We start from the raw sequence: 12,433 nt of genomic DNA on the forward strand, positions 1-12,433 counted from the left end.
ACTGCTCTCTCTCTCTCTCTCTCTCTCTCTCTCTCTCTCTCTCTCTCCCCACAAAAAGCCAAACACTTAAAAGCAAACTTGTTAACATTTCCTTGGGGGATTTTTCAACAAAAGTTGTACTTACTGAGAATTTAAGAAAAAATTAGTCCATTCAAATGAGATGACTCAAATCTGTCACCTAAAGATGACTTCTGCCACCAGCATAGTAGTCATGTACTACTGCAAGACACTTGATATTGTATAAAATTTAAGAGGCATCCTCAAGCATCTGTTTTGCTGATTGAGTATATATTAGGCTCTTTGAAATTGCTTGAAAGGTAACAGCTGAGGAAGTCCCCTTTCCTTGCTCACTGGACAGATGGGGGGATATGGGAGACAGTGTCAGTTCGTCTTGAGTCAAGCACTGTTTGCTCTGGCATGTACAGACAATCTTCAATGCCCAAACCTAGAACTGGCTACATGAAATGGCCCTTGTTCAAATATTATTATAAATTTTAAGAAGGTGTCGCAGGGCATTAAACCAAGTGCAGACTCTTCTGAGTTCAAGGCTCTGGAAAAATGTAGTTTGCCTACTCCCAAAGCCAGCACTGCACCCATCTGGATAGACAACAGCCTTGGGAGACACATGACTTCATTCTTTTCCTTCCCCCACACTCTGAGCTTTCCATCACTTTTGCTCTTCCCCTTGCTAGTGTATTCTTGTATTCCTCTTCCATATTGAGTAATGTTTCGCTCACAATGACTCACTCTCTCCTATCTCTTTCTAACTTCAGCATTTTGATGTTTCTAGCTATAGTGTATCCAATAGCTAGATGCTAATCTATGTTCTATTACATGATTAGTTTGTTTTAGTTCGCTACAGATATGGGTCTTATTCTTTTGGATGTCAAAATGGATTTTTTTAAAGATTTATTTACTTAAGCATACAAGAACTGGGGTACAGGCCAGAGTTGGGGGGTACGGTGAGAGAATTCACCAGAGACAGAGTGGGGAACAGAATAGGCATACTGATTGAAATACACTGCTGAGGGGAGCAGTGGGCGAGATAGGAGAGGTCTGCTGCACCATATGGGTAGTTCCCTGGCTGGGGATAGAACTCGTGCTTCAGAGGTTGAGGATAGCTGCACGGTGCAGTGCTTAACCCCTTGTGCCACCAGGGAAACCCCGAAATGGATCTTACTTACCAAGACCTATATGTCACACAAGTGTGTAGAAGTGGTGATGGGGGATGTGGGAAGCAGGAAGATAAACTGGGCCTATTTAGAGGGTCAAGAAAAAGTCAAAGAATGAAATGATGTTCCCAGCCACCTCTTTTGTTTTATAACTTTTGATTTTTTGGTGGCTTTTCTCAATATTCAACCTTGTGTCACTCTTCCCATTTTCTTTCTTCCAATCTGCATGGAGCTGACTCCAATTCTGCATAGAATCCTTGCTGAGACTTCCCTGGACCCCAGTTAGACGGGAGCCCAGAGATGAAGATGCTACAATGAACTCAGAGCAAATGTGCAACCTCAGCATCATGCCTAGCATGGCCGTGAACTCCCTCCAGCACATGTTCTGAAGAAGAGGAAATGTTTGACACATCTCACAGATTGCCTTTGTGGAAACTGCTTGCAGATGGTTCTAGTCTAACAGCTAACTAGATGACTCATAAAAGAGTCTTTATTCATGGCCCTTTCTTTAGAAAACTCAATGAAATTACTCACATCCCTATTTACTAGATTTTATTGGGAATGTTAGGTGAAATCCTTTCCCTTGAGAACAGGAAGTTTTTGATACAGATTACACACCACTGGCAGCACAATGGCAAAGCACCATGGATGAACTGACCAGGATAAGACACTCAACTAGGATCAGCAGAGTAACATTTCTGGGGGAAGGCATATCAGTTTTTAAAGAGCACATTCAACAAGGAGCAAACCTCCTGCGGAAAAGACATTCTACATATTCATCAGCATCCCCTACTGCTGACAATGCCTCACTCTAGCCTTCTATATGCAAACCTTACTTCTGAGAGTCATGTACCCAAATGGCAGGTGGACATCTTCATCTCCTCATGCATAGGCAACTCAAATCCTCATGTCCAAAATGGAATTCCCTCCTTCCCAGCACGGCGCCTTCCCTGCTTATGTTTTGTCCTAGTGATGGTGAACTACTGCGTTATTTCCTAGCTGCACAAGGAGTCTGGAGTCATCTGATGCCTTCCTCCAAATCTTCTGGTGTTCAAGCAGGCCTATGAATTCCTTCCATCTCTCTCTCTCCCCCTGGCACTTCCTTCGGAGAATGATCACTTACATTACAGCGGCTGTGTTCTAGTTCCTTCTAGTGCTCTCTTCTCATTGCCCTCCCATCTCTGGTTCATATTGTTGACCATGTTGCCTGCTTCTTCTTAATAAAGTTAAAACCTCCTGCCAGAACCAGGACATGCAGGGCCTCAGCTTGTGGGTGGGAAGTTAATCTCCTCTTCTCATAGGCTCCAGTGTTTCAACCCGCAGCCGTTGGTGACCCCCAAAGGGTTGCAATATCTGCACTGGAATATGCTTGGAACCTGGATCAAGAATGAGCAGGAGGTCCTGTCTGGGTTGCCCATCAAGTGTGCCCCAGCCTGTGGAGGGGATGACCTCTGATATATCACAAGGCTGTATACAACCTTCTTTATGTGAGCACCTAGGCTTCTGCCAGGTGCCCCTATCAAGGGTGATGAGAGAACATGGGCCTTCTGTCTTCATCTCCCTGAGTGGAACCATAATGGGGCAAGGGATGGGGAGGGGGAGTCATGCAGAATTGGGACTCCAGGAGATGGGGAACAAGTGGCCAAGAACACATTCTGGGAGGTCAAGAGGGGGTACTACACATGAGCAGAGGCTCCAAGTCCCTAACATGCTCAATTGCCCTATTAAGCTTCAATTACAGAGCACAAATTCAATGATAAAATTCTTAAGAATTTCAAGACCATAATTACAGAACCTTAAACCTCAGCTTTCTGAGTGCACATCCTGTCCAACTGCACTGGCCACTCCTGCCCACGATGTGTACTCTGTCTCTTCTCTCCCCTCTTCCTCAGTGGTTCATACCCTTTTTTTAAGGAAAATAGTCCAAATGCTTGAACCTGGCCTTTACCATTAGGCTTTCTGACTTACTGTTCCCATTGCCTGGAATACCTATACCCTTCCCCAAACACACTTACCCCTCCCCAAAACACATTCACCCCTCCCTGTGTCCTTTGGCCCTAATTTAGGGTTGTTTATAATTGAAATCTTCGTTTCAGCTACTATCACACCCCAGGAGGAGCAGCAGCTGCCCCAGTAACCATCACACAACCATGAGCGGAGAAGCCGAGACCCAGCAGCCGCCCCCAGCACTGCTGCTAACACCAAACTGGGCACTGTGGGCAGCACTGCAGGGATCAGCAGCAGGGACAAGTAGGTCATTGCGATGAAGGTTTTGAGAACAGTAAGGAGCAGATACGGTTTCCTCGTCAGGAATGACACCAAGGGAAAGCATGTGTACATCAAACTGCCATAAGGACAATTCCAGGAAGTACCTTCACCATGTTGGGGAAGGACAGTCTGTGCAGTTTGATGTTGTTGAAGGAGGAAAGGGTGCAGAGGCAGCAAATGTGACAGCCCTGGTGGAGTCCAGAGCCAGCAGTCATTACACAGCTGGCCATGACCACTAGAGGCTCCGCCCATGTGGCCAGGTCCTCCATGCAATGACCGGCATAATGATCAGAATGTTAGAGTGGGGAAGAGAATGAGAGATCAAAGAACACTCCTGAAGGCCAGGCCCGACAGCAGGCAGTGGAGTCCACCTTACTCCATGCTGAGACCCTCCTCTGCAGGGAAAAGTGATGGAAGGTGTGACAACCAGGGTGGCAGAGAGCAAGGTAGACAGAATAGGTATTGGGCTTATAGAACATGATTCCACAGGACCCTCCTTGCCAAAGACATTCCAGAGAGGATGGCAAGGAAGAAGATAAGGAAAGTCAAGGAAATGAGATCCAGGGCCAGCAGCCACCTCAAAGTCAGTACCGCCACCACTTCAATTACTGATGCAGACGCCCAAGAAACCCTAAACCACAAGATGGCAAAGAGACAAAAGAGCTGATCAGTAGCTGAGTATTTATTGCTGGGAGGCTGAGTAGGGTGGGGCTGAGAAAATGTCAGCTTAACACTGTTATCAGCATCCAACAGAAGAGATGAATATGAAATTCCAGCAAAAAAGAACAAAAGATTGGAGCTGAAGACCTAAGTGCTTGCTTTTTGTCTGTTGACCAGATAACCAGAACTCTCTGCATTATCTGTGCAGCATAGCATTTTATTACTTTCACCTACAAATGTCTCTTTCTGGTAATAACAAATGTGTTTTTAAAAAAGGGGGGGCCTCCCCTGGTGGTGCAGTCGTTGAACACTGGGCTGCGAGACTGCCCGCAGCCTCTGCAGCGCCGGTTCGTTCCCTGGCCACTGGCTAGGGTCCCACCCCCCAAAAAAAAAAAAAAAAAAAAAGGCCGGGGTGGAAAGCCTGGTTTTTCTCAATACACCTTTAAAGATTTTTCAATTGTTTCATACCTGGTCATGTTGAGATTTTCAGAACCTTTAAATGTGTAATAAAAGTTTATAACTTGATATATATATATTTAATAAACTGCAAGCACCTTTTAATAAAGGTCTTAAATTAAAAAGAAAAGAAAAAAATCTTCGGTTTTAATACCAATCTCCCAGAAACTTTTTATTTTAGTGCCTTATTTATTTGATTCAAGCACTAAGTTCACACATAGAAGGCACTTCACATGGGAAGGCCAGTTACACACATTGCAAAATGAGAGCTAAAATAAGCACGCAACTTGTAAATTGGACTGTAGGCCTTTACTCAAAAAGGGGTGCATTACCCCTCAGAATGGGTGAGGGTGGAAACCTTTGTGACTCTTCCCTTACAAACTTGTCCATCTCCCTGAAAGTCATTTATGTCAAGGGAGGTCACTGCCTGTGGGTCCTACCTCTGTTACCTGGCATGTGTCCCTTTTGAGGAGGATGGGATTGTATCCTCATTGCCTAACACAATGTTTACCACGTGCTAAGTACTCAGAAAATATTTGCTGCCTAAATCAATGAAAGAAAGAATTGAAGTTATAGAAAAGATGGTTGTAGAATCCTAAGACTTAAATCCTGCACCATAAACCAGTTTCCCTCAAATCATGCAACAAGCCTTTAAAGTAGAGGTCGTGACAGGTGTTACATAGACTGGTTGTAGTGATCATTTTAAAATATATACAAATATCAAGTCATGTGTGTACCTGAAATTAATATAATGCTATATGTCAATTATATCTCAATAATAAATAAATAAAAATGAATTTATTTAACTGGAGGGCCATAGGGGTTCATATACAATACATGGCTTGAATTGGGATGAAAGTACTATAAATTGCAGACTGAATGTAGAATTTTATTGGGTTCATGTGGTTTTGGGAGGGAAGGATCAACAGTTTTCATCAGAAAATCGAAGATCTTTTAACCTCCCAAAGTTAACAAATCTGTACTCTGAAATAGTGACTCTTAAAATGTGGCCCCTTGGTAAGGATCTTCTGGATCACTTGAAGACTTGACCAGAAATGCAGATATTCAGGTCCTATGTCAGACCTGCTAAATCAAGCTTTCTGGGTGAAGAAGCCACCATTCTGTGTTAGAAAGTCTTCCAGAGGAGTCTGGCACACACCAAAGTTTGAGAACCATGAAAGAATTAAAATAGATTGTTGTATTTCCAAATCTATAGAGGTAAAAAGTGAGGATAAAAAATAAAAGGCAGGAAGAGAGATGGAGAAAGAGACATAATAATCAGAAAACAAAAATAGAGTAGTAGAAAATAGATCAATACATCAATAATGAAAATAAATATGAACATGGGCCTCCCTGGTGACGCAAGGGGTTAAGACGCAGACTATGGAGCTGTCCACAGCCACTGCAGCACAGCTTTAATCCCCAGCCAGGGAGCTGCCCACATGGCACAGCAGACCTCTCCTGTCCTGCTCGCTGCTTCTCTCAGCAGTGCATTTCGGTCAGACTCCCTATTCTGCTCCCCACTCTGTCTCTGGTGAATTCTCTCACCCCCCCCACCTCTGGCCTGCACCCCAGTTCTTGTATGCATAAAGAAATAAATCTTAAAAAAAATAAATAAATATGAACATACATTTATAAAAGAGAGGCTTGATGGATTAGTTAAAAACAGCAATGAATAGATCTGGAGAGGAAAACTCATTAACATCTGCAAACAGCCATCACTTCATTGAGGCCCTAGAAGTTTATAATTCTTGGAAGTTACCAGCTGATCCAAAGTTATAAGCCATGGTGGGAATGTAAACTGGTCCAATCACCATACAAAGCTGTGTGGTGGTTCCTCAAAATACTAGAAATGGATTTCCCATATGACCCAGCTATTTACCTCTGAGAATCTATGCAAATAACACAAAAACAAAACAAAAAGAAAATGCCCACATCAAAAAGCTGTGGTGTATATGCACAAAGAATACTATTCAGTGATCAAAAGATAGATTCATGCTACTTGCAGCAACATGGATGGATCTAAAAGGGCTGATGCTAAGTGAAAGAAGCCAAAAGGAGAAATATTAATATTGGATGATCTCATTTATATGTGGAATATTAAAAAGCCAAAGAAAGAGTCAAAGATAAACCTTGAAAGCTGACCATTGCTATGAGGCACCCAGGAGGGGAGTGGTAGAGGGTAAGGAGGGGTGGAGTGTGGAGGGGTGGGGAAGAGCACAAGGGAATATGGTGATTGTTCACGGGTGCTTTGGTGGTGGGAGAACTACCGTGACCACACCTGAGGGGAGAAATCATATATTGTCCAAAAATTAATGATGTAAGAAAAAAGTACAACACTTAAAAATGAAGAGAAAACCCCACAAAGTTACAAGCCAGAGAGGAGCAGAGTGGAGCAGGAGGAGCCCGAAGTTCCTTCCTCCCCATCTTGCTGCAAGCAGGACTGGGACAGGGCCTCTTCCCTCTCTATGCTGCAGAGTGGCTCGCACATGTGTGCATGATTATCATCTGTTAGCCCCATGCCAGCCTGTTAGCGCTTATTATGGCATAAAATTAAGCCCTCCTTTTATTTTGGATTACTCATCAAAAGCATTAAGTTTATTTTAGTAGGTTTTCATATGACCTCAAATTAGTGATTTTTGGGGGGTAGCTTCAGTCTTAAGAAGCAAGAGAATTGGAGAAAAAATCAAGTTGTTCACTAAAGAGCACAAGATAAGCAGCAAGATATGCAAAACAAGACTCCTGAGGATGTCACGAAATATATGGAGATCAGGAGGCCAACGAAGGTGCCTCCTCTGATGTAGACAGAGCCATCAGCTAGGGCTGGAAAAGTGACCGGCAAGTTGAGATTGATGTGACAATAAAAGAAAGTCATGCATTTGAACTCGGAGCAGAGGAGGTAACCTCATCAAGGGACTGTGCATAACCTGAACTGAAACTAGCTGGGATTTCCCCTGGGATGAGAGGACGGCTGCTGATCTCACACCACAGGGAGTGAGTGTCTCAGTTAAAGCTTTAAATCAGCTGGATCCAGCTCTCTGAAGTCTGACACACTAAACCTCACATTTGAGGGATGCTGGCTGATTGTTTAATTTCTCTGAGGCTAAATTTCCTTGTCTTTAAAATAAGGATAACCAGCCACTTTTCTGAATTCTTTTTTTTTTTTTTTTAAATAAGAGCAGGTCATACTTTTTTTTTTAAAGATTTTATTTATTTATTTATTTATTTATACAAGCACTGGGTACAGTAAGAAGCACGGGAGGGTGAGAGAATTCACCAGAGCCAGAGTGGGGAGCAGAGCAGGCAGAAGGACCGAAGTACACTGCTGAGGGGAGCAGCGGGCGGCAGGAGAGGTCTGTGCGCCATGTGGGACCCTCACCAGTGGCCGGGGATCGAACCGGTGCTGCAGAGGCTGAGGGCAACTTCGCAACCCAGTGCTCAACCACTGCGCCACCGGGGAAGTCCCACCTTTCTGAATTCTTAGGATAATGACATAAGATGACAAGAAGTGTGTAGCAGAATTGGTCCTCCATAAATATCAGTGGTCTTGGCCACTCAGTTCTCCCCAGTGTTGAGAATTAGGGGTTCAAATTTGGTTTATATTTCTAGATCTCCAGAAAATATATTTATTGCATTATGAAGTTCTAAATTTTGCTGGAAAGTAAAGCATTTCTTTGCATTGGTGCTGTGTAATCTACTGATACCCTTTTAAATCAAAAATTGAGAAATGCTTAGGTCTACACTTCTCTCTCTGCTCTGTCCAGGGATGTGCAACTTTTGTTTTCTCACCCACTTTCCCTTCTTGTTTAGATATTCTCTCAGTATTTATGTTTGCAAAGTTTTATCCCTAGTCTGAATTTTCTCCAAAGTTTCAGTGGCATGCATCCAAACAGCCTGCATGTCTCCTTGGAGGGCTCACCCTTACCTCACCGAACACTCCATGTTTGTTTATTCGCTCAGTAAATACGTGTGGAATGCCACGAGGTGCCAAATCCTGTGCCAGGACCCACAGTTTTCAGCTAAATTAGAAACAGTTTGCCCTATAAGGAGCTCTCGGTTCAGGCAGAGAGATAGAATCTGCTGTGATGTTGTGGAGGGATGTGCAGGCCAGGTAGGTACCTGAGAATGAGAGGAAAACCTGGCCAGGGATGAGGCAGCACGCCACACCCCACCTGCTGAGCACCTGGCCATGTCCCAGGAGCTGCAGGAGCTTGGCTGGGTGGTGAGTGCACCAGGAATCCCTGGCTGGCATAGGGCTCTCTGCAGAAAGTGCAGGCAAAAAATGAAGCTATTGAGCGTGACACAGCCTGGGAGACAGACCCAAGAGGAGAACATTCCACCTAGGCTCTGGCCTCATCCAGGTCCCAGCTCTCATGAGCTGTGGGAAGTTCAATGTGGAATCCAGAGACGTGTGCTTGGGAAAAGAAAGAAAGTGAGTTGGGGAAAGCTTTGTGGGTTGACATTCTCCAGGAATGCTTGGTGAGCATAGGGGCACGGTGGTATCCAGCACTTCCAGTGAAGGCAATATTTTTTAAGACTCAGTGCAGGGGAAGACTATCCTGTACTCAGATATGCTTGGAGGACTGAGGACCCCACAGCCCTGTAACATTGTCAAAACCAAATACTGAGGAAAAGGTCACAAAATAATGAATAGATCGGACATGTAAATAAATAATATATAACTGTGCCAATGCTATAAAAATCTTTTTCTCTGTCTCTCCTCAGAAATCACCACAATGGGGGCCTCCTTGGTGGTGCAAGGGGTTAAGCTATTAACTATCAACACTATTAAGCTATCTGCAGTTACTGCAGCACAAGTTTGATCCCCAGCCAGGGAGGTCACCCACATGGGGCAGCAGACCCTCTCCTTCCTGCCTGCTGTTCCCCTCAGTAGTGTTTTTCAGTCAATCCACCTGTTCTGATTCCCACTCTGTCTCTCCTGAATCCTCTCACCCCCACACCTCTGGCCTGTACCCCAGTTCTTGTATGCATAAATAAATCTTTAAAAAAAAAGCCACCATGATGTGAAAAAAACATGACCTTGGATTCAGACATCTTGGATGAAGTATCAGTTCTGACTTGTAGCAATTGGTGACTTGGACCTCAAGATGTACTGATCTGTAAACTGAGGCTGGAGGGGAACAGAATGGGGGATTTATATAGAATCAATGTATAAAAGGGGAAATATGTGATATGTATTAAATGCTCAAAAATTTTTTTTTAAATTTTTATGTTCCCCATACAATTGCAACCCCCTGATTTTGACCCCAATCCCTCATTTCCCCGCCCCCCCAAGTGTGTCTCTGGTTCATAGTTGTTTGTTGATTTAGATTTTTTTCTTTCTTATACTTATTCTTTTTCCTGCTGGCACCATAATGCTGAAGCACCTGTCACTGACTCCGTACTGGATTTCTGAGTGAAGAGACCAGACCACTTCACCTGGTTCCCATTCAGCACCTAGCAGATTGCATTGTAGAAACAGTAGACACAAATAAATGAAAGTAGTTTCACCCTACCCTTTTACTAACCCATCAAGAAGTAGGTGAATAAAGATTATCTAAGTCATTGTCCTGTGCACAGTATCTTCAACTAGCATGTGTTTGGCACCTAAGTGCCACGTCACGCTTCCAAGCACCAAATCCATGTGCTGTGGTCTTTAGTTTTCTGGAACTTACAAAATACTAAAGTGGAGCCTGATGCTTCATTCCAGGGCTGTTATAAGTTAGTACTACAATATATCCAATACTACAAACTCTAGGAAATCATAGAATATGTCATAACCAAGGTTATCTCCAGTAAGAAAGTCTGGCTGGCTAGGGTTTTGGCATTTCCTTGTTGTCAAACAGATACTGCTAAAATCTACTTTCATTTGTGGCATTATTAGCAAACTAAAGTAGCACAGATGACATTGCCAGTGAAGATGGATGGAATTACTGGAAATGCCATACGGTTTCCTACAACTTCCTAGAAATACTAAAGATAAAGGGAAATTGTACAGAAGAGTAAGGAAAGAACAGGCAAAACAGAGAACTAAATGAGATTTTGGTGGAATGGTGCTCTGTTTTGTGGCCAAAGTCCTTCTTCCTGTTGGTGTCTTTCTTTTCCAAGTCCTTGGCAGGTCCTAAAGATGACAGGGTGTTCTGAGAAATCTAAATAGCAGAGTAGGCTGGTGGGGGAAATATTTGGAGAGCCTTAGAGGTTATTCCTATTCTGAAGTCGTTGGAAAAGGTAGGGCCTGCTTTTCTTAAAGATTAACATCAGAAAAAGGGTTTTCCTTTTCCTGCCAATTTCTACTAATTTAAATCTTTGTAATTGAGATTCTCCCAAAGCTCAAATCACAAATACCAGTGTCCCAATTAAAAACGTTTGAACTCAGATTGGGTATGATTGCTGTGGCTTCATTTCCAATTTTTGCCACATTAAGCTGTGTTTTTTCCATTTGAGAGTAAGTCTAGTTTTATTTTCAAGATTGTTACTGGAGGGCCTCCCTGGTGGCGTAGCGGTTGAGTGCTGGGTTGTGAAGCTGCCCGCTGCCTCTGCAGTACCTGTTCGATCCCCGGCCGCTGGCGAGGGTTCCACATGGCTCGCAGACCTCTCCTGCCGCCCTCTCCTCCCCTCAGCAGTGTATCGTCAGTCTGCCTGTTCTGCTCCCCGCTCTGGCTCTGGTGAATTCTCTCACCCTCCCACGCTTCTGGCTGTACCCAGTGCTTGTATAAATAAATAAATAAATAAATCTTTAAAAAAAAAAAAAGATTGTTACTGGGCATGATGTGAGGGTCAGCTCTGTGGGATCTGGAGACCTTCATGATGGAGGAGTCCCAATGGACACAGTGTGTCTCTTCTGACATCCTGCTCTATGTCTACTCAGAGAGAAACACCAGCAAACAGAACATTGTTCACTTTACCTTAGGGGAAAAAAAGGCCACCATGCCCCAGGGCACAAGTGACAGACAATAAAACTGCAAATACCAATGAACTTCTGGGATTAGGATTTTGCTGGAGCACAAAGGAAATGCATTTACACCCCAAAATCAGGACCTTATGGGCTAAATTCTATAGAAAGTGGCTAATAAGAGGAGGGAATGGAAGATGGACAGCGAATAAGATCTGGTTTTTAAATTACTCTGTGATGAAGGAAACATAGATTAGTTAAAAGTCTAATAGTCTAGTTTTCTGAGGCTGTTAAAACTTTAGGCACACACACACACCCTCCTACAAGTGTAAAACTGCCGGATATGCTCTGCCTGTTAATTGACCAGTGAGGGTGGGAGGACTATGTAGCAACTTCAGCCTCTGTCAAGACACAGGTTCTCATTAAAATGTTCATGTTGACTATTTGCGTCACACCACATTTATGAAACCCTGACGACTCTCTTACATGCTTCACGAAAGGAGCCATATTTAGCTTGGGACGTTGCCCCTGAGGTGTTTTCACACAGATGGAAAACACCACGGTCTCTCACCACCCTGGGTTTCAGATTGTTGATGGCGTCAGGTTTTCATTTTATAGAAAGGTCCCTGCCAAGCACCTGGGGATTCTCTGGGCCGTCAGTGAGAGCCTGGGGGAGCAGGAGAAAATTAGGATTTGACCTAGCAGAATAATCACTCTTGGGGCCTTAGCTGTTTATTTTCTCACATGCCTCCTTCCCACCACCTCATAACTCATCTTCTTCCTACTTCTCTGACACTCATGATACAAAGCAGACCCAGCAGAAATGAATAGAAGGTTACAAGTGAAAGGGCCTGAAGAGAGGTTTGGAAAATAAGCCCTCAGCTAGGTAGAAAGGTCAAAGCAGCAGCCTTTACTTAGTTAAGAGGTGAGATGACAGAGGGTATTTACTAACAGTCCCAGGAGTTCACCACGGGCAGGAGTATTG

General features: G+C 43.8%; 1 pseudogene; it reads left to right on the forward strand.

Moving 5' to 3' along the window:
• The first annotated feature begins 3,435 nt into the window (after positions 1–3,435).
• LOC119258519 (Y-box-binding protein 1-like) lies at positions 3,436–4,118 on the forward strand (annotated as a pseudogene).
• The last annotated feature ends 8,315 nt before the right edge of the window (positions 4,119–12,433 follow it).

Source organism: Talpa occidentalis, unplaced genomic scaffold (assembly GCF_014898055.3).
Source record: "Talpa occidentalis isolate TD23 unplaced genomic scaffold, MPIMG_talOcc4v2.1 talOcc4.5, whole genome shotgun sequence".
NCBI lineage: Eukaryota > Metazoa > Chordata > Mammalia > Eulipotyphla > Talpidae > Talpa > Talpa occidentalis.